This window comes from Nerophis lumbriciformis, linkage group LG34 (assembly GCF_033978685.3).
Source record: "Nerophis lumbriciformis linkage group LG34, RoL_Nlum_v2.1, whole genome shotgun sequence".
In the NCBI taxonomy this organism is placed as follows: domain Eukaryota; kingdom Metazoa; phylum Chordata; class Actinopteri; order Syngnathiformes; family Syngnathidae; genus Nerophis; species Nerophis lumbriciformis.
Window position 1 is genome coordinate 1887501 of NC_084581.2, and position 24426 is coordinate 1911926.

A 24426-nucleotide genomic window follows, 5' to 3' on the forward strand; every position below is an offset into this window, starting at 1 on the left:
ATGTCGTTGTGGCTTGTGCAGCCCTTTGAGACCATTGTGATTAAGGGCCATATAAATAAACTTTGATTGATTGATTGACTGTTTGGCTGCCAAGTGCTTGAGTCTGCAACCAGACGTATTCATAGTGGATTGCCTCTATGTAATGATGTTCTTTTCCATGCCAGATAGAAAGCACTCAAAAGTAAGATTCCACTTTTCAAAATGCGCTAGCTTGATGCTAATTTACATTAAAAATATAATTTACAAGCTACTGATTAGCATTGGTAATTTTACATGGCAATTTCAACATCTCTCGGTCATGAAAATTACAATTAGGATGCACGTTATCAAACAACTGTTATGTTTGTCATGTGGCGGTTGCAGCTTGCTGCGGTTCGTTCTCTTGATGCAAAAGATGGCTCCGGACGAAGGCGTAAAGGTAGGCTTGGATTTATTAACATAAATCACTCAACTACCAAAAACACAAACAACACAACAAAAAAGGCAAGCGTGCTTAAAACACATGGAGCTACTATTTAGCAGAAGCTATGGCATGGACAAGGAAACTTACTTGGTCAGAACGAGACGTAAACAGAGTGACATAATCAGTGAAGCCAGGTCGACTGACTGGCAAAGGCAACTTAAATAATGCCTCTGATTAGTGCTCGGGAAGCAGGTGAGCGGGCGAGCACTAATCAGAGACAGGTGAACACAATAAGTCGCCATGGTGACAAAAGCAAACAAGGAAGCCTAAATGGGAACTAAAGAAATCCAAAACTAACAGAACATAACTAAACATTGTCATGATCCGGACCACGGATCATGACAATGTTACCATGAATTGATTAACGTGGACCCCGACTTAAACAAGTTGAAAAACTTATTTGGGTGTTACCATTTAGTGGTCAATTGTACGGAATATGTACTGTATTGCAAAATCTACTAATAAAAGTTTCAGTCAATGTAACAAACATAACATACTTACAGTACAAACACTTTGTAGGACTCAACAAAAGACAAGACTGGCACATTCAACTTAATGGCAAAGACTACTTCCTGACTACGGTAACAAACCTAGGACAAACTGGAATGAATGAATACTGTAAATGATACTCACAAGCGTAAGAAAACAAAATACAACTGGACAGCATAGTTATCATTATCAGCTCACTATTTAATGTTACATTATGAAACAATGTTTTATAATTAAACAATATTAATACTTATCAGCAACACAGGAACACACAAAAGTAGGGAAAGGTACCTTACAAATTTTGATTTTGAATTCCTGGTCTCTGGGAATTGATATCAAAGTACCAATTTTTTGTATTTGTGTTTGTGTTTTTATCCATCCATGTTTCACAAATGTTACTTTTATTACACACAAGCTGTTTGATTGTAACATGTATATTAGTTGAAGCTTTCATGAGCAAATTTTAATAGATGGCATATCCAACGTAAATTTGCATAAAGCTAACGCATTTTGAAAAGTGGAGCCTTACTTTTGAGTGCTTTTTATCTGGCATGCTTGCATTGTTTGCATGGAGAATAACATCATTAGGTAAAGGCAGTCTTCTATATTTACATCGGTTTGCTCGCAACAGGACATGATGTTACGTGCAACAAGGCTATCTAAATATGGTCCTGTTTGATTATTTGAATCGGTACCTGATAGTGCAGACGCAATTTGGTTGGTAAATTTGGTAGCCATTTGTACACAAGTACCAAAAACTGGTACTTTGGAGCAGCGGTTTTAATTTCATTGCCATATCATTCCGAATGTGAAATGTTCTTATCATTTCTTATAAGTCAACACAAATATTGAAGTAATTTCAAACAGCAAGCAGGATGCATGCATTTCCTAACGTGTGGGTGCATCCTTCAAAGAATGGATGCAGTGTAACGATTAGTGTGAGAGCATCAAATCCTTCTAGATTGTTCTTCACGTCACTTTGTTCTCTGCGGGCGTCGTGAAAGTGGCGCTCGCTCTCACTGGATTCAAAGAGAACAATCACCTCGCTTTAGACCAGCTTTTCGTCCTCTGCGGCTTACTTCACTCGCTGTTTTAAAGCCTCGCTGGCGTCTCCGCGCTGCTGCTGCCGCATAGCAAGAAGGGAAGGGTGGAGAAAAAAAAGAGAAAAAAGTTCCTGTGATGTGTCTGTCAATGTGAGGAAGGAAGGAGAGAAGTGACTCTGGATCCACATCAATTGTCATTGTTTGATTTCAACTCTTTCACCGAATATAACTCTTTTTAGTACTTATATAATATGTATTGTTCAAACACCTACTAGTACTGTTTTGTCTACTTCAAACATGTAGCATTACTGCTCTGTCAAAATTAAAATGATTATAAAAACATATTGAACGTGAAAAAATAAAGAAATAAAATATTTGAACTTACAATTTGCAGCACCCATCGGAAGCCGTACCATGGGTACCGCTCAAAGTTGTTTGATTCATTTGGAAGTGGCCGTGTCAAACCTTCTCATCGGCTGGGACAAGTTAGCTTGCTCGGTAGCAAACCAATCACAGGAGGCGTGAAAGTCACGTTCAATATTTTATCGTGAAGCAACCTAAAAGGGCTGCTGTCAACAACTCGTGATCTGATTGGCTATCGCAACTACTGAGGCCATGTCTACACTAAGCCGGATAACCCCTTAAACGAATAGTTATTTAGCCTAAGCCCCGTTTCAGCCACACTAAACCAGCGTTTATGGTCACCCTCCCCGGACAATTTTTACACGGGTAAGTGCGTCGTGTATTTCTTGAATCTCCGACCCTTAGCGCTGTATGGACTCATTGATCGTTTACAAAATGAGTTCGAAGAGGAAGTGAAGTCAGAAAGACCGCGCCCCACACAGGATGTGACGCCAGAAAGAACACGCCACAGCCAGCTTCATAACAACTGGAGCTAACCACTGGAAAGATGGAGGCGAGTCATCCAGACATGCCCGTGTTTCTCCTCCTTCTACATGTACAGACGCTTGTGGAAATCACACATGAATACCGTATATTACCAAATAAACGCCCTTGTACAAATAACCGCCCAAATCCTAATAGTCGCCCGGGGTCTGACCCCATTTTGTGAATTAACCGCCTCTTCCTAATAACCGCCCATGTCCAAATAGCCGCCCATGGGCTGTTATTTGCATAATTTAGAATAAAATCATATTGATTTCATTAAACCCAATTTATAAGCTAAAAGGAAAAGCAAATGTGCAGTAATTCTGGTCATTACGGTAACATCAGACGTTACGTAGGGATTCTGGGTAATCAACATATTGTAATGGGTCACCGCATATAGCGTAACACACACTCAACGACAACAACAAACCCACGAGGAAAAGTTTCAGCATGGCAAGCAACAGTAGCAGTGAGTTGAATGAACAGGATACCGGTACACCACAACTAATGAACGGGAATACTTTAAGGGGGAAGAAGAACAGTACGTTTGACTTAAAGTTCAAGCTAGCGGTTGTAAAGTATGCGGAGCAGAATTCTGGTTTGGCAGCGGCCAGGCAGTTTAACATTGACCCAAAACGTGTACGAGAATGGAAACAAAAAAAGGGAGAACTACTATCTCAGTCGGAAATCGGTTTGCTTATCTGGTGGAGGTAGGAAGAAAGTGAGCGACGAGCTTGATGCTAATTTGTGTCAATGGATACATCACGTATGCTGCTTTATTTAAAACTTGGAGAACTGTAGCCTTTATTTTATTTAAGTGACAGTATTATTGTTCTGTTTTGATAATGGGTTTTATCAGAGGTGGGACCAAGTCATTGTTTTGCAAGTCACAAGTAAGTCTCAAGTCTTTGCCCTCAAGTCCGAGTCAAGTCCCGAGTCAAGACAGTCAAGCCCCGAGTCAAGTCCAAAGTCAAGACTGGAAAGTCTCAAGTCAAGTCCTAAGTCCTGCATTTTGAGTTTCGAGTCCTTTCAAGTCCTTTTAACCACAGACTAATATATTAACACAGATTGTGTATGCTTTTCAAACGCTGTATTTATTTATTAAAACAAGTGCATTTTAAATTGCAGGAAAGAAAATTGTGCTGACATTGCACTTTATAATAGCACTATTAACCAGTCATTTTAAACATTAACTCATTCCTTTACAGAACAAACACATTGAAAAATAAAGTGCAAATGTACTTATTTGTACAAAAGTGTTAACATTGAAAAAACATGACATATACGTGAACATAACAAAAAAGTTGTACTTTTTATATGTCAGGGCCCTATGCTGCATTGCATTTGCAAAAGACCAAATTAGCCAAGAGTCTGTCAGTCATTTGTGCACGATGGGGGCGTAGTATGATGCCACCATGGCTGAAAACTTGCTCCACTGGAGCACTGGAGGCAGGCACTGCCAAGACTCTCATGGCCACTCGGAACAGTGAAGGAAGAGTCTTCATGTTCAATGCCCAGAACAAAAGGGGGGAGAGAGTTGTTTTGGGTTGGTGCACTACTTGTAAGTGTATCTTGTGTTTTTTATGTTGATTTAATTAAAAAAAGAAAAAAAAAAAAATTTATTGTGCGGCCCCATACCAATCGATCCACGGACCAGTAGCGGGCCGCGGCCCGGTGGTTGGGGACCACTGAAGTAAACAACCAACAGTATGTCAGAAAGCTAGCTAAAACGGTACACTTATTCATAATATAGTATACATTTTAACTGACCTTTATTTTACTATTTTTGTCTTTTTTTAGGTGGCTAAAATACGCGGTGCTGCTGACCGCCGTCTAACGTTACGTGTGATATATTGACTAACGTAACCCTGCTTAAAAAAATCATTGAACAAAAAGTATGAATAAGGTAGTGAACTGCAACAGATTCCCGTGTTTGCAATAACGTTATAACGTTAGCAGTGAGTTTACAGCCTCACTGATTTAACTACACAGCAAATAAAAGTCACGTTACTTAGCCAATAAACGTTATCTTACATTCAAAACTTACCGTTCTTTGTGCAACTTCAAATGCCGGACGAAGTTGGACGTTGTTGCCTCTCCATCAGTAATTTTCGAACCGCATGTGTTGCATACTGCAAACCGTTTTGTGTTGACCACTTCGTAATTTTTACACCCAAACAAAATTATTTTAGGTATCATTTTTTGTTCACTGGCGTGTGGTTTGGACATGTCTTCTTCGTTGGTTGTCCTGCAATTTGATTGGATGAATGCTGCGTGATGAAAACAAAGTAGATCTAATTTGATTGGCTGTTGTACTGAGACCACACCAGCTGACACACGCAACGCTGATAGACAAGTACACAATGAAAAATACGGAGCGCTCCCGAATAACTTTTTCATCTTTGGGTTTTGGGGAAAGTAGCAAGTCATGTCAAGTCATGTCAATTCAAAAGGCTCAAGTCCAAGTGAAGTCACAAGTCATTGATGTTAAAGTCTAAGTCGAGTTGCAAGTCTTTTTACATTTTGTCAAGTCGAGTCTAAAGTCATCAAATTCATGACTCGAGTCTGACTCGAGTCCAAGTCATGTGACTCGAGTCCACACCTCTGGGTTTTATACTTGAGTATTTGGTACCATCATTTTATTTTTCCCGGTAGGCTGCTTTATTTAAAAAGTGTATTTATTTTTAGTATTGGTATTCTATTTGACAATTATTGCACTACTGCCATGTTAAGGCCTTGTTGATCTCTTGTCTTTTGATAGCCTACCTCATGTTGATCTCTTGTTTTTTTGTTTGTATGTTTACAATAGCTTTTACATTTAAAGTTTTGTGTACGAAAAAAAAATACTGGACAGTAACCATTGTAACCAAATAATGGCCTGGTGCAGGCTGGTGCACAAATGAATAAAAGCCTTGTGCAAATAACCGCCCATGTCCTAATAGCCGCCCGGGATCTGAACCCATTTTGTGAAATAAACGCTCAGGCTACTATTTGGTAATATACGGTACCTTAAGAGAAGGAAACGTGCGATTGCAGCTATTTGGGATACAACACATCTCAGACAGCAAGATATCTGAAGGCAAAAGAGTGAGGAGTGTCCTGACCAGATATCTACATCCCGAGATGGAGTGTTGTAAAAGGTTCTTTGTCACATTGTTCAATAAAGATGTTATTATTTTATGATGGCTCAGGTGTGATTCACTACAATAGGGCCCCACAGCACACTGGATTCCAGTTAATCGAAATACCACAACACTCGATATTGTTCAGATAAGTTACATTTAATTTAAGAACTTGCACACAAAGCAACACTGGAGGTGACTATGACATGCGCAATTTCCGCACATGCATACTAGGTCGCGTTGCGCCAGCGGACGGAGGAGTAGCAGGGGGTCTTAAATGATCATTGTGTGTGTGTGGACAATGATAATGTTAGGTGGGATTTACCCTGGATAACCTTAGGGTTAGGGTAGAAGTGGGCCTGAACGCGCCCCTTCAACCGACACTGCACAGACCACCGCATTGTTAATTCAAAAGGCCTGCAGCAGATTTCACAGAGTGCTGGCAACAAGCTAGCTGAATTCTGATTGAATGAAAACTCTGACATTGAAACAGCAACACTGGAGCATAATATGACATAAAGAGAATATGATGAATACTTTTATGCAATTAGGGGAATAAACTAAAAAATTAAATGAACTTTTACCGATTTATGATTATGATTCATGTTAGGCCAGCAGTGAAGGCCTTGCTGGCCCTGACTGTCCACCACAGCTATTCCGTGTACTTCAAACATGCATTATTACTTATCTGTGTACTTCAAACACGAACAATACTAGTTTGTGTACTTTAAACATGTACACTACTATTTTGTGTACTTTAAAATGCACTAATACTATTTTGTGAACTTCAAACAAATGCCATTATTAATTTATAGTGTTTAAACAAGTACTTGTTGTGTACTTCAAACATCTACTAAAACTATTTTGTTTACTTCAAACATACTAATACTATTCTATGTACTCTATTACTATTTTGTGCACTTCAAACACATAGTATTACAATTCTGTGTGGTTCAAACATACTATTACTATTCTCTGTATTTCAAACACATAGTACTATTCTGTTAACTACAATTGCAATCCAGAGAGCCCAACCCACAAACAGCAGGTGTGGCCCCCAGGGAACCAGGGACCACCGGCCCCAAGCAGCCAGGCCGGCCAGCGACAGGAACCCCAGAGCACAGACCACCGTGTCGCCCATAAGAGCCAGCAGCAGGCCGCAGACAGACGCACCCGGCAGAGGACAAGGCACGAGAGAAGCAGTGGACAGCCGGACCTCAAGCCAGCGAGAGACCACACCCCACACGGGTAGAAAGGCGGGACGCCTCGCCCGGGGGCCCAGAGATTCCCCGCAACCGGACGGGAAGGCCGCCCCTGCCCCACCAGCAACCAGGCCCCCACGAGCCCACCCACCACCCCCGGAGAGCGTGGGGTATGGAATGTATATGCATGGAATGCTGAAATATGGTGGCAAGCACAAAAACGCGATATGACAAACACCAAATAGGAGCACAAAAGCAAGCATACACATACATACATACATTCAACCACACACAACCCAACAGTAGTCTACCCCGAAGCCACATGTGACAATGCTAATCCTCTAAAGGAGCACTAGCCATTCATGAGGCATTAGAGATAGGTGGTTAACAGGTATGATTTCAGTTTCTTTTTGAAGTTGGAGAATGAATACATCATCCTGAGGCTCTCATCAAGCAGGTTCCAGATCTTTGGTCCCCTGCATACAACACTTCAAGCAGTACAAGCCAGTAGATGATGTTTACCTGATATCAGGTCAAAGTTACGAGTGTTGTGGGCATGCTGGGGACGATAGATAGGAACCAAGCTAAAGAGCCTGAGATTCAGCCTGTGGATGACTTGATAGGTTAGACAAGCATTGTGATAAATATTGAACTCTGTCAGTCTTAAGAGATGATAATTATGGAATAGATGTCGAGTGGGGACATTAAACTTGGACCATGACAGGGCCCGTATGATTTTCTTTTGCATGGATTGTAATTTGTGAAGGTAGCTAGGGAAGGTGTTACACCAGATGACATTACAGTAGTTTAGATGTGGTTCAAAGAGAGTTTTGTATAGAGTAAGTAGAGCATAAAGAGGAAGATAATGACGAAGGTGAAAGAACAGGCCAATATATTTGGATAATTTGTTCAACAGATGGCTAATGTGACATTTGAAATTCAAGTGTTCGTCCATGATGACCCCCAGGAATTACAATTCTGTGTACTTCAAACACGTACTATCACTATTTTCAGTACTTCAAACATACTATATTTAGTGTACTTCAAACACGTACTCATACTATTTTGTGTACTTCAAGCACATACTATATTTTGTGTACTTCAAACACGTACTAATACTATTTTGTGTACTTTAAACACATACTAATGCTATTATGTGTACTTCAAACATGTACTATTACTATTCTGTGTACTTTAAACATGAACTATTTTGTGTAGTTCAAACACACACTATTACTTTTCTGTGTAGTTCAAACAAGTACTAGTTCTCTTTTTTCACATAGTATTACAATTCTGTGTACTTCAAACATATACTATTAATATCCTGTTTTGGACAACAGTTTGGTCACACATTATTAAAAACCAGTAGGTTGCTTGCCAAAAGATACATCATCCGTATAAAACACAGGACTAAAAAACAATACTGGATTATGACTCGGCTTCAGCGCTGATGAGAAAAGGCGTCAGCCCGAAGGAGCAGAAGTGTGTAAAATAGAATAGTTTCCACATGAAATTGTCATCCTACAATCAGAATCTAGTCTTCAAGCATCTCGTTGATGAGAGTCTTCAGTTTGATGCTGCGTCTCCCTGATGGCTTACATCCTTGCAGCAGGAAGCTTCTACGACTGACTTGCCTTCAGGGAGCTCTAAAAAGTCTAACCCGACTGACCTGATTCAGTACGCTCCACTCTCGGGGTCAGGTGGGATCCACAGAGTCCATTAGCGCGTCGCCCAGCGCTCCTGGATAACAGAAGAAGACAAAGCCAAAGAACATTGCCATTAGCGTCCAGATGAGAGGAATCCCTAATGGCGCTGCTATAAGGCCTGCTATGGTGGACTTTTAGAAATATGACAAATGAAATGAAATGAAACACTCTTTAAGCTTTTGGGAAAATATGCTACTAATAGAATGTGAATGAAGTGTAAAGTCTGCTCAAAGCAAAATTAATAGATCTTCTCACGATGACAAACAAGACTGAACTCTAAGGAAAATGTAGTCCTCAAAATGGTTGATCATCGTTGTGAAGAAGCAGTAGTAGTTAATGTATGTATGTTGATGATCATGCTGTTACGTGTACAGGAGGAAGGAGACGGCACAGACAGGAGGGACGTCATATTAACTCTATTTGTCTATATACATACACTATATATGTATATATATATATATATATATATATATATAGGCACGGAAGTCCAATAGGGGCAAGACAGGCTCATAGGTCCATGAGCACAGGCAGGAAGTCGGGGGGGCGATAGCGAGGCGTCAAAAGTCCGTGTCCAGGCGAGAGGTCGAGATCCAAGATGCAGCCGGGGAACTAGAGGGAACGAGGGGAGATGAGAAACACAGCTCGTGACGTGGGAACGAAGGCAGGTGTACTGAACAGGAAACTATGTTCTGGCGTGGGATAGCAGGTTGTGTTGGCTTATGAAGGCAGGTCTCATCAGCTTCAGGTCTCATCAGCTTCAGGTGTGCTCCTTGCTGCAGCCGGACTGGAGGTGCGCCCAGCACAGCGCACACATGAATGCGCACTGACGTGCGCCCGGGCTCTGAAGACATAGAACAGAAGAATAGAACGGTTTATGAAAAAAATAATGTGTGTTGTTCTGGTAATCTTTTTTTCTCTGTGTTAATCAGTTTGGAGTGTAGGCATAAACTTGGCATAAATACTGTTAGGGCCACGGCCACGAAAGAGGCCATATGGTCATGGCCTGGCTTTTTTAAAGAGTCAAAAAAATGTTATTTCATTTAAATCAGTCAGTTATAAAATACAAAAAAAGTGAAGATAAAATACGTTGTGGTATCAAAGTTCGACAATAAGTTTGTTTGAATATGTTTAGGATTGTGCAACAATACCTACACCCCTTGTACAAATTCTAAATCCTGATACAAGGTCAGTTAGAATAATGCATAATGTTGGATATAGAAAACACTCAAAACCTTTATTTATTGCAGCAAAAATATAGAAATCCAATAATTTGGTGCATTTACAAACAGCCAAAATTATGTACAAAGCAAACTATCACCTGCTACCCAATAATAAGGTTGTTTGAAGCAAATTATGAATATGTAATAATACTTATTACACTTACAAAAATGCAAAATGCTTCATTCCTCCTGTATGAATATGTAATAATACTTATTACACTTACAAAAATGCAAAATGCTTCATTCCTCCTGGTAGCAGCAAACACAGCATGGAACACTTCATTGCTCATTCAAGAAAGAGGTCATAACATAATCAAAGCTCACATTTATGTATTCACACACAGCTCCGACATTTGGGAAGCAGGATAAGCTGATATAATTTTTTTTTTAAATGATTCTATCAAATTGTAGCAGCATTGGATAAGGTTATGTTTAAGTTTCACTTTTGCATCTCATAGGACATAATTGTAGTGCATTCAATGACCCGTGATTAAAGTTTGTATTTACAGCGTCCTCACTAGCTTTTAAAGACAAGGGAGGGTCAAACCAGAGTAGATACACTATTAATAATAATGATACAAATATTCATAATGATTGTAATAATGATTTATTATTATGATTATTATTATCATCTATGTCATGTTTTGTGTAGATTTGACTCCATCAGTTCAGTTTTCAGCACCCTTTAGTTTGTGTGTTTTGATTAGCATGGGTGCTGACTAGTTTCACCTGCCTCTGATTAGTGTCCGGGATGCTCACCTGCTGCCGGGCACCAATCAGAGAGCTACTTTGTGAGGGTTTCCCTCTTGTGGGTTCTCCTGACTATGATACCACTTCTTGGAAGCCCGGGAGTCTGGGTTGAACAATCTTTTATTTTGTATGCACATGCCAGGACAGCACTCTGCTCCACAACTTTTCAGTATGTTCATGTCCAGCGCGCGTTTGCTCAGAACTCCCACTCCCAACCCCGGTGTCTCGGCCCGTCTGCTTCTAATAATTATGACAGGTGATTGGATGATCAACCCCAGCTGGGTAATCCAATCACCTGCCAGCTGTGCTTCGAGGCCGGTCCTTACACACCACGCACCGCGGCAGGCCCGCAGACCACGCCCCCCTCCACATACTTATTCCCGTTTCTCGTCGCACTCGGTCTGGCTTCCCTGTTTGCTGTAAGCAACAGTTACGTTGGATGTTTTCTGGCTTTCTATGCTTTTATTCCTGAGCTACGTTTCGCCTTAGCTCCCCATGTGATCGGCACACGTCTCTTTTGTTTGTTTCCTATATGTTTGTATTTCATTGAATGATTTATGGACATTAAATCATATCCTTACCTGCACGCTTCGTCCGGAGTTCCATCTGCATCCCGGGAGAATGACCCACGCAGTAAAATGTGACCCCGACGTGACACTCTAATGATGATATTCTTACACGAATCAGCTAATATCTACCTTACTCTAAGGAGTACAAGGAATATTTAGGTGAATAAGGACTTGTATGATTATTGAAACTTACATTTTGGCTACTTTTTACTAAACACTAATGGCCTGAACTAGTAAGATCCAAATAACAGGCACTAAACAGAGTGTAGAAACTATAAAATCGTGTGTACTATTAGTGAGCTTGTTGTGTGGGATCTACTAACACTGCGCATACAATTGAAATTGAAATACTTATTTAAATGAAGTTTTTGCATGCACTACTCAGCTTTCACCATGGGGATACACGATAATTTACTGCACATTTGTTATCATGCTCCTCCTACATGTGGCGTTTTGCTGTGTTTTCAGGCATGCAACAGAGATGTACAATATTTTATGGGCCATTGAGAAGCATTCCTGCAGTGCACCTACGATAGAAACCTTTTTTTATTTTCTGTGAACGTGCCCTGGAACGTTCCGGACACAATAAATTGCATATTGCAAGAAGTTTTGTTTTTTTTCCATATATGTGATACTGTACTTTAAAGGGGCTGTTTGCAACACAGTTACATTTGTCAAAAAGCAAAAAATATACCAAAAATGAGTGAATGTGTAATGGACCCCAGTGGTGGAATATTAAAATCTAATAAAAATGTTGCTTAAAACAAATATAAATATTAAGAACCCAATGTAGTGAGAGCAGCTGTCCAAACTAAGGGAAGATGATTATGCTTGTTCGCACTTTATTACAATACACATTAAACCGTCCAGTTGTCAATACTAAAAATACCAATTGGTAACCAATATTATGGTGAGGGTACAGCCGCGACAGGCGCAGTGGGTCAGCGTCCTGGCTCCACCCACTTCCACGGCGTCCTCCTGCACACAGAATTAAAACGGAGGCAGGCCATGGGGATAAAATCTTCTAAAACTACGGAGACGCTCTCCGGGCTGACGCCAAATTTACACGCAAGGCAGGGTTTCCCCTGCCCATGCTGTAGTTCCGCGTCGAAGTATTGGGTACGCCCACTCTCCTCGCCAGTCGCCGGTCACTCGCGGGACCTACGTGGCCGTACCCGTCCCGTCTTGCTCCGCCTCTTGGTCGCTCCCGGGGGTCGCCGCAGGTCTCTGGGTCCCAATCGCCCCCTGTCCACAGAACCACACAGCCAGCGTACAACGCACAAGCCCGCATGCCCACAGCCCAAGGCAGTTGGTTTCCCCCACAGATCCACAACACACGTCACTTACTTCGGAGGCAGAGTTTCCTCTGCCCCTGCGTGTTGTGGGCTTCTTGGGGTTCGCTCCGGTAGCCTGCGGGGTCTGCTGTGTAGTCCGGGGGTTCCTTCCCAGCCTGCGTGCGTCCACCCGGTCGCTCTTGGCAAAGCCTGTCGATTCTTCCCCGATCGCTCTGCTGTCGCTTACCCCCTCGTCGATCCCGCCTGTTCTCTTTTAATTGGGTGCAGTCCTAATGCTCCACAGGTGTCTAACTTCAGGTGTCGTTTGATTGGGCACTTTGGTTGATAGGGGCAACAAGCTAAAAAGGGGCAACGTCTTAAAATACCAGCAAAGTCCACAAGGAGTAAAAACATGCAATTAATAAAAAGACAATCAAATTCTAAAATGTAAAAACATGCAATTAAAAATACAATCCAATTCTAAAATGTAAAAACATGCAATTAAAATCCACAGCAATAAAACACTATAAGACATGCAAGGCAATGAAACAAAAAAAATAAAATCCCCTACTTGTGTCCCATCACAAATGAATGAATCTCTGTCAATATAAACAAAGAAGTGGAGACGTGGGGCGATGCAGGAAAACATTTAACTTTGTTATTTGTTTGAGTTCTGCTGGGACAAATTCGACTGGCAAAAGTTGCGGGGATTGGAAAAAGTTGCGAGGCTGCGCATAGTTTTGTTCAATATGCGTGAATTGGCGCAATTGCGACATTGCACAATCCTTGGAGGGATTCGAGAGGTTAATATTCGACCAATAGGACTTATTCATATTTATGTTTGAGAGTGAGGGGAAGGTTTTGAAGCAACAAAACAAATGTCTTTAGTCGTCACACATTCTAGCAGGGGTACTCCCGTGGGAATGGATCCATCCTGGTGAACTTTCTGTTCCACTTGGAAGCTTTCTAGGCTGCCGTGAGGCGTTATGTTGTGCACGTGTTGTGCATTTGTCACGTATGATGGATTGGCGCTCTACCCTGCTGCCGCGAAGCCAGACGGAGAATTAATATGAAAAGAAAACAGTCCATAGGGAGAGTGGCTTTTTTTAATGCATCACCATCAGTGTGTTTTGCTGCATTTGCTCTGCACTCACATCCTCTGGGTTTAGCTCGCTTTGTTTACACATCAAAAGGAAGTTGCTTCCGTTTGCTAGCAGCCACAGGCTTGTTATTTTTTGTATTTTTATTATAATATTATTGTTAATATTGTGCCAAGGCCTCAGGGCAATGGAACCCATTCAAATGTGTGGTCTTCTCCAACACGGAGCATACCAAGAAGCAATGAAATAGCATTTGCACTAGAGCTAATGCCAACTTAAAATGTAAGTTGTCCAGGCTGGTCCACCGCTAAAGTACAGTGATCCTGTGTTGCCGTGTTGACAATATAGCTAATACTGCTTCAAACACTGGACAACTTTCATTAATACGGTTAGCACTAGAGCTAATGCTAACATAACATGAAAGGTGGCCAGGCTGGTCCAGCTCTCACCCTGGCTTTGACTTGTTTGACCTGCTGCCCTCAGGAAGGCGCTACAGGTCATCAGGTCTAAGACAAACAGACTCAAGAATGGGTTTTTCCCTAAAGCCATAACCACGGTGAACTCTCATAGGCACTGATTTTTATAGTTTAGCACCTCTCTGTGTGCAATTTTTACTTTCCACTCAAAGTCTGAATGCTTCTGTATATATGTATACCGTTATAGTATAATATTTAAACAACACATTCAGAACATTCGTTCTCAGGACTGGATTGTGCACCTTACCTCCGTTTGCACTGTTTTTCTTTCTTTCCTTCCTATGTTTTGCATATTGATAGACTGTCGCACCATACTTGCCAATTAATTTAATTAATTAATTTATTTATTTTTTAATATATTTTATTAATATTATTTTTTAATTTTTCCCCTCCCTCAGGGGGGGGGGGGGGGGGGGGGGGGGGGGGGGCTCGGCGGGGCGGTTGCTGGTTGTTCCATCTCCATCGTTGGGGTCCCTGCGGGTGGGGTGGGTGGTTCCCGTGGCCCTGTGCCTGGGTGGTCCTGCGGCGGCCGATTTGGGTGGGGTGGCCGGGGGGTGGCCGGGGGCTGGCCTCGCCGCGCTCTCCGGGGGTGGGGGGTGGGCTCGTGGGGGCCCGGTTGCCGGTGGGGCGGGGGCGGTCTTCTTGTCCGGTTGCGGGGAGTCTCTGGGTCCCTCGGGCGGGGCGTCTCGCCTTTCTGCCCGTGTGGGGTGTGGTCTCTCGCTGGCTTGGGGTCTGGCTGTCCCCTGCTTTTCTTGTGCCCTGTCCTCTGCCGGGTGCGTCTGTCTGCGGCCTGCTGCTGGCCCTTGTGGGCGGTACGGTGGGTCGGGCTCTGGGGTTCCTGTCGCTGGCCGGCTTGGCTGCGTGGGGGCGGTGGTCCCTGGTTCCCTGGGCACCACGCCTCCTGTTTGTGGGTTGGGCTCTCGGGGGTGATGGGGCCGTGCTCTGGCTCCCACGCACTCTGGGAGTCGAATGTATTGTACATGCAAATTCACATATGCTCACATACGTACATAGGTACCTACGCTCCCACATACATACACAAATACAGTACATATTTACCTACCTAATGTTCGTACATCCACACGCACATTCAATATACAAACATACACATACACATACTGTACATATACATTCACTGTACAAACACATATACACATTCTGTACATATACATTCATTGTACAAACACATATACACATTCTGTACATATACAAGTACATATGCATACTTACACTCATGCACATAATCACGTTTCATCAAACATATATTAACGTTGTTGCCCTAGGGTAAACTGGGTGTAACACATGGCACACTGACAAAACTTAACCTATTGTGACTATAACAATCTACAAGGTTAATGTAGATTGTCCCCCTCCATTTTTCTGCATTCTTTCGTATCTCAAGTTATATATATATATATAATATATAATATGTATATGTATTGTTGCATTTAAACAACTGTATTGTTGATAATAAAGGTAAATTATTGGTATTGTTCATTATCAATAGCGCTATTTCTATTGGTATTTGTATTGATCCATTTGTAGTGTAATAATGCTCATTGTCATTTCTGTATTATTTTTTATTTTTCGCTAACTGCTTATTTGCTATTACTTTTACCATCATATTTGTACATGTCATATTTGCTGATGTTGCTCTATTGTTGTTGTTGTTGTTGTTTGCTGTTGTTGTTTTTGTCTCTCTGTTTTATCCCCCTCTTGTCCCCACAATTTCCCCCTCTGTCTTCTTTTTTTTTCTCTTTCTATCCCCTCCTGCTCCGGCCCGGCTGCACTAAATGATAATATAAATACATTTAATAAAGTCAAATACAAATAAGGCAACAAGAGAAGTATCCTACACTTCTCTTTTGTAAAGTAAATCTGAACAGCCGACATGGGCATCTACATCTACTATATGATTTGCCTGAGAAGCTGGACAGGACACAAAAAAAAAAAGAAAAAAAAAAAAAAAGAAGAAAAAATAAATAAATAAATAAATAAATACTTGCCAACTTTGAGACCTTGAAATTCGGGAGATGGGGGGGGGGGATCAGGGTTGGGGGTGGAGGGGTGGTGTTAGCGGGGGTGTATATTGTAGCCCGGAAGAGTTAGGGATGTAAGGGATTCTGGGTATTTGTTCTGTTGTGTTTATGTTGTGTTACGGTGCGGATGTTCTCCTGAAATGTGTTTGTCATTCTTGTTTGGTGTGGGTTCGCAGTGTGGCACATATTTGTAACAGTGTTAATGTTGTTTATACGGCCACCCTCAGTGTGACCTGTATGGCTGTTGATCAAGTATGTCTTGCAGTCACTTTCGTGTGTATGCAAAAGCCGCATACAACTTGTGACTGGGCCGGCACGCTGTTTGTATGGTGAAAAAGCGGACATGTCGACAGGTTGTAGAGGACGCTAAAGGCAGTGCCATCACGGCACGCCCTTAATATTGTTGTCCGGATGAAAATGGGGAGAAATTCGGGAGAATGGTTGCCCCGGGAGATTTTCGGGAGGGGCACTGAAATTCGGGAGTCTCCCGGAAAAATCGTGAGGGTTGGCAAGTATGTGTCACACTGATACTGGAGTTGCTTTTAATCTCATTGTACCTGTGTAAAGTGACAATAAAAGGCATTATATTCTATTCTATTCTATTCTATAAAGAGGTGATCCTGTGTCACCGTGATGAGAATAAAGTTGATACAAACACTGGACAACTTAGCCAATTTTCTATAAAAAAAACAAATAAGGGACACCTTGTTGGCAGGGCCAGTGTTCCAAAAAATGTGCGTAATAAAGTTGCGTAATCCAATAGTTATCAACAAAACTAATGGACTGATTCGTATAACATTTTCAGAAAATGTCCTGGAACAAGTGCTTTCGTAGTTTTCATTATTATTCATATGTGAGCTTGTCAAAATGCTTGAGATTAATGTGGTACGGGTACCACAATTAGATATTGTAATGTCCATCAATCCATTTTCTAACGGTTTTATTTTCCTGTATTCAAAAACAGTGTTTCTGTTCAAACTGTGTGTAATTTTACAATATATGTGATAAATAAAACCTCTGGCTTGTTTTAAATGAATACTTAGCCTAGTATGCTGCTGTAATTTAATGGTCGTCGTCATGGTGCAAAAATCCTGCTGTTTAATCAGCATCTTGATATGCCACACCTGTGAGGTGGGATGGTTTTATCTTGGCAAAGAAGAAGTGCTCGCTAACACAGATTTAGACAGATTGGTGAACAATATTTGAGAGGAATAGGTATTTTGTGTATACAGTAAAAGTTTTAGATATTTGAGTCCAACTCATGAAAAATGTAAGCAAAAACAAGTGCTGTTTATATTTTTGGTCAGTATATGTGATTCATAATTGATGTACGTTTCTAATTTTGTCAGATATGTGGCATTATAGCGAGTAATTGTAAATATTGGGATTGCATAATATTATTATGATCATATATTTGCAATGAAAGCAGAGGAAATGAATCACAACAACTACAGTTTCAGCACATGAATTTATTAATTTATACAGGTTACAAAAATACTTTGTTTTTAAGTGATCATACAAACTGGTATATACGTGTTTTGTGCCTTTTTTTTTTTTGCTCCGTTGTTGTCCCAAGTTCTTCTTGATTATTCTGCACAGCAAAAAAACAAAAAACAGAAAAGTTAAACACAAGATCACAATAATCATTAATAGACATTTTGTCTACATGCAAATTTACACAAAAAACAGCAATAACTAGTATAGTACATTGATGCACACATTGTCAATACTTCATTATTCCAGCCACACATTAATAGAACATAATTAAGTCAACTTTTTGCGATCAAAAAAAGTAAATTAAAAGATATAAGGCTTTATTTCCAAATGTTGAAAAAAGCTCCAGGCACCAAGATGTCTGCAATGGCTGGATATATGGCTCTCCCTCGGGGTAAGGACAGGAGCAAAGAGCACAGAGGTTGCTCAACATTACGATAGTCGAGGTCTCGTATTTTAACATAAATGTATATCACTACTGACATCCCAGCTTGACATGTCTGCTTTTAGCTGTTTTAAATACATAAAGCTATACTTACATTGTAAAGATGCTCTTTCTGCTCCGCATAGCACCGGCATTGTGACGATCTGTCACTTCTTTTCTGTTTGTTTTTCTTGTTTTTGTGTTTACTTCCTATCAGTGCTCTTATTTTGGTTTCCACTTCCTGCTTGTAAGCTGAGCACTGTTTGTGCACACACCTGCTATTGATGGGCAGCTGGTCCACTCCTGCTGGTCCACACCTCGACCGCCGGTTCCGGCTCTCCGACCGGCGTGGCCAGCGCCGCCATCTTCCCCGTCGCCTGCCGTGCCACCTCCTGTACCGGCTCCACGGCAATCGCCTGTGCCGGCGCCTCGACCACCGGTTCCCACACCGCGTCACACGCCGGTCGCGGCGCCACGACGACCAACACCGGCTGAACCCCCAGCACCTGTTCCTGCTCCAAGGCGGCTTCCAGCAACTGCACCACGGCTGCTCTCCCTGCCAGCACCCGCTCGTCCTGCCAGTCCAGCGAAGACTCCAGTGGAGCCCTTCCTGATGTCCTTCTTGGCCTCCTGCTGGGACTCGGCGAGGGACGTGTCGTTTTCCCTCCTCCTGACCCCCTTCCGGCCGTCCCTGGTTTTTGCACCGGGGGATATCGGCAAACAGGAACTCCTTCGCCCAGTGGTGGACGGCGTCTGGCATCCGCCTAGTGAAGGGGGGGGGCTACTACCGGCAGCGTTGCAGTGAAGCACACACCACTGTCATCCCCGCCATCGTCTCCTCCCACAAAGACATCATCGTCTCTGGCGGGCTTTCGCACGGCGCCGCCATCTCCGTCATCACCGGTGGGACTTCGCACGACACCGCCATCTTCCTGGTCGGCAGCGGATCCACCCACGACCACATCATCTCTGGCGGGCTTTCGCAGGGCGCCGCCATCTTCATTGTCATCATCGTCGACGACTCCGCCCCGGCTGTGCGACCTCCTCGTCGGCCAAAGATGCTGCCGTGTTGTGGACTTCCTCCGCGCTGTCGGCAGCGATCGGCAGAACCCGCGTCGGGACCTTTGCAGCTGTTGGTGCTCCGGTACCACGCGTTTCCGCCTCCTCGTCGGCCACTGATGTGGCCGTTCCGTGGTCGCCCGCCTCGCCAGTTGCAGCGGCGTTCAACGCGTCGCCGCCACCTGACTCTCCCTCGCTGGCTGCGGGGACACTTGGCCTGGCGACCCTCTGCCAAGTCCTCCCTCTGCCCTTCCTTTAACTTTTGAACTTTTTCCATTCTTGCTTCCAGGGAACATCTGGAATCTGTTCCTTGAAGGGGGGGTTCTGTGACGATCTGTCACTTAATTTCTGTTTGTTTTCCTTGTTTTTGTATTTACTTCCTATCAGTGCTCTTATTTTGGTTTCCACTTCCTGCTTGTTCCGCTGAGCACTGTTTGTTCACTCACCTGCTGTTGATTGGCAGCTGGTCCACACCTGCGGCCAATCAACATGTATCCTATGTATGCTTTGTCTCGAGAACTCCTCAGTGCTCGAAGATCACTCTATGTTTGGAACGTTTGTATGCAAGACTGCTTTATTTTCTGTTGACGATAATTAAAATCATCTTACCTGCTCATCGTCCTCCTGGTTCTTGCATCTTGGGGTCACAAAAACGGCAGTCATGCGAGTTCCTAACAGGCATGTTAAAAAAAAATCAGAGTTGAGCGCACAAAGGACCTCGGGATATGAAAGGACCCGAAGTGTTCACAGATGCAACCTTTCTGTTACTAGGTTGCATAAGAGATTAGAAGGACACATGGAACTTTTTTGAATTGAGACGACTTTTGCACACGATTACGTCTGTTTTCTTTTCAGTCACTTACACATAAACATCCTCTTTATGGCCAGGATGCGCTCTCCTGCCTTAGCACACAAACACCGAATGGTCTCCCAGACAATCTAAAGAACAACTCTAGTTTTCACAGCTTCTCACAAGCAGTCAAAGACTGGCTTTTAAACTACCAGTCCTGCTCACAATAGCAATACCAGGCAGGTGTCATGACTTGGACTGTGGCGTGGTTTGTTCTCCCGAGGTGCAAAAGATTTGGACCAGATATGACTTGCAGGTGAATACATATTTAAATTTACTATAACAAAAGGAACAAACTAAAGGCGCGCACAAGGCGGAAGTACAAACTTGACGAATGAAATAAATACTTGCACGTGGGCAAAAAACTAAGGACATGAACAAAAGTCGCTAACTGTGGCATGAATCGAAAAAACTTACTTGGACATGGCATGAAGTGCGCAGAGGTAAACAGAGTGTGACAGGGGTATGAATGCGGATGTCGCCAGAAAGACAAACTGAAAACAATGAACTTAAATACAACAGACATGATTAGTGAAAACAGGTGCGTGACTCAAAACGTGCATGACGTGACAGGTGAAAACTAATGGTTGCTATGGTGACAAAACAAACAAAAGTGCACAAAAAGTCCAAAAACAAAACCGAACATGACTAAAACAAAACATGATCACACAGACATGACAGCAGGTAGTTGACCATCAGATAATACCCTGGCAAGAGTAGTCTGATGGCCACCAGAGTACCATTCCAATCTTGTAACATCGCAAACTTTTTTATGTATCCAATATCAATGGGTATATGGCTATTGAATGATACCCTTATGGGTATCAGCTAATGGCTACTGCACTGTATGTGGACGTTGATAAAAACTGCTGCACTTTATATACTTCTGCACTTTAAATGAAGCTGCTAAAATACTGTAACTTGACCGCCCACTGATTTGTAGCTCACATACCCTCTATGTATTGTACTTGTATTTTAAATTGTTTATCATTATGTAATTTTAATATTGTTGTGTATTTTCAATCCTGTGTAATTTTATTGTGGATGGTAGATGCACCATAAAATGACTACAGATGGAATCTGGTGCAGCCATCTTCTTAATGTAACTGCACATTGTCCTTCAAATAATCAAATACAAACAAACAAACAAACAAACAAACAGACAGGATGTAGGAATACAAAACTGATGGTTTGGCTTCTCCAAGTTAGGAGTTCTTCATTTTTGACCTGACCTCCTCCAGGAACTGCAGTCCTGTATAATGACGCTCGCTTGTATTAAAGCAACTTTTTGTTCAGCAAAGTGTCTCCGACGTCCCTTTTTTAATCCAGCCACACTGCCGTGTCGTCCTTCTGCCCGGGAGAGGGTGACAAGACCAGAAATACACATCAACTGATTGATTGATAATAAATCTTTCACAGAGAGTAGTTGATAACAAAAAACAACAGTACCACGTAAAAAGCAAAAAGGCACTGCGAAGAAATCAAACAATAAGCTAAAGCGACTAACGAGAACGAGAGCTGAGTTGCAAAACGTGCAAGCAGATAGTAACCACTGGCTATCAAAGGGAATGGCCAATCATACATAACAAGACATTGTAAGAGACATACTGAGTTGTGTCCAAGCTCCAGCCTGAAGAATCCCAGAGTGCCATCCAGCTGCAGCAGAGGAAACTAAGTAGAGGCACTAATTGGGGACAACTCCAGTCTCACAACTTTGCCCAAAACAGGTAATCAGAACAGTAGAAGGCACACAACAAGGCAGAAAACATAACAACATGGGATAAAGATAGGAATATAATGAGAAAGAAAACCGCACACCAAGGGTCACAGCTGAGCATGACAAGAAGTAGCATTTATAATTAGAAACATAGACAATTTTACATTCCATATTTGTGAGGACCTTCTTACCTATTTATGCAAGAACCAAACACCATACATGGTTATATACCCACACTGGACAATTAATTAGGCATGCCTAATTCTACACAACTTAAAGAAATCTCTACAAAAAAAGATGCAACAACACAAATGTGTGTGTTGGCTCAGTGGGTCCATCCTAACAAGACAAGACAGTCTGGAGAGTTTCACATAATAGGAAGCAAAAAAGATGACAGGAGAAGGAAGACGCTTTGAGAGTTTCTTACAATTGCTATCTGTGGCTGCAGATAGCAAGTAGCCTTGGGGTCACGCTGCCAAACCCGATAGAACAGAAGCCCAGATGGACTTCCAGATAGCAGCAATCTATAATCATTTTAAATTCTATATTTATTCTTCTGCTCATGAACAGCTTGCAGAGATATGATGCCCCACAAAAAAGTGCTCGTGATCCTTCATGGAGGATTTATGGAGCTAAATATTATTTACAAACCTATCTTCTATCAGTATGCCAATGCTTATATCAGATTGCAGCAAAGAGACTGCAGGTATGGGAGAGACTTTCATCACAACAACACGTTGCTACGGTAACAGTAGTACATCTTATTTTCTTCCCAAGAAGCAAACCGTGCTTGCATCTCGTTCCGGTCGTCATGACAATGCACACTGAAAGGCTCAAATGTCCATGGAGTTATTTGCTTATTAAAATATGGAATTTCTTCCTGCACACATGAAATATTAGCATTCTTGTAGAGAAACAAAATGCATGTATTCTGATATTGTAACACAAATCATAAAAATCACACAGGATTTTTTTTTCAGTTCTTTGTCAATTTATATTTTATATAAATCTCATATTTTGTATACTTTTAAAAATATATCAGAAAAATCATGTAGTGTATACTTTACAGTAATATTCATGTATATGTTTTAATATATATCTACATTATGTATAATAAATACAAAATATGTGATTGTATATGTACTCTCTATGTTCATTAATATGTGTTGTACCTATTTTGAATAATAGAGACATTATTATAATGTCATTATAATTGTATTATGTGTGTATATTATCAATTATTGTGATTCATCTAAGTGTAATCGGTAAATGTGATTAGTTATTAATATGTTATATCGTACTGTTTACAATATTATACTACAGTATTGGTATTCAATAAAGATTATCATTAATATTAATATGGGGGTGGCGTGGCTCAGATGGTAGATCGACTTTCTAGAAACTTGAGGTTCCTGGTACAAATCCAGTTTCCGCCATCTCACCCACTGCCTTGGGCAAGACATTGCACCCACTCTGTTCCCAGTGTGACTTACATTGTTGTATCAATGTACATTGTTGTATGAATGTGAATACATTTTGGTGGTGGTCGGTTACACACTGTTAAGTAATGTTGTCTGAGGCTGAGCCAATTAGTGGCCCCCATACTGAACAGCATGATCTGATTGGTTTGGTGTCACCGAGAGGCCAATACTATTGTAGTGTTGATAGTTTCACTTTATTTAGCCTTTTTTGTGTCTGAAAATGCTTATTTTGGCCAACAAATGTGTAAATGTTGCTAAAACAAATCGTTACAGTAGATAGAGTGAAGCCTCAAACTTTGAAGTGTGATGGGGGAGAGCGGAAGTACACCCTGAACAAGTCACCACCTCATCGCAAGGCCAACACAGATAGACAGACAACATTCACACTCACATTCACACACTAGGGTAGAAAATTTAAGTCATAAAATTAAAATGTGTTGCTGCATCACAGGAAACATGACCGCACATTATAATATACAACAATATATACAAAACCCAAAACCATTGTTGTGTAAATCGTAAATAAAAACAGAATACAATGATTTGCAAATCCTTTTCAACTTATATTCAATTGAATATAAGAATTAAGAATTATTTTCTGCAAATATTAGTTCATTTGGAATTTGATGCCTGCCACATGTTTCAAAAAAGATGGCACAAGTGGCAAACAAGACTGATAAAGTTGAGGAATGCTCATCAAACACTTATTTGCAACATCCAACAGGTGAACAGGCTAATTGGGAACAGGTTCATTCACAAACAAGGATGGGGCGAGGGTCACCATTTTGTGAACAAATGCGTGAGCAAATTGTCGAACAGTTTAAGAACAACATTTCTCAACAAGCTATTGCAAGGAATTTAGGGATTTCATCATCTAAGGTCCGCAATATCATTAAAAGGTTCATATAATCTGGAAAAATCACTGCATGTAAGCAGCAATGCCCGTGACCTTCGATCCTTCAAGCGGTACTGCATCAAAAAGCAACATCAATGTGTAAAGGATATCACCACATGGGCTCAGGAACACTTCAGAAAACCACTGTCAGTAACTACAGTTGGT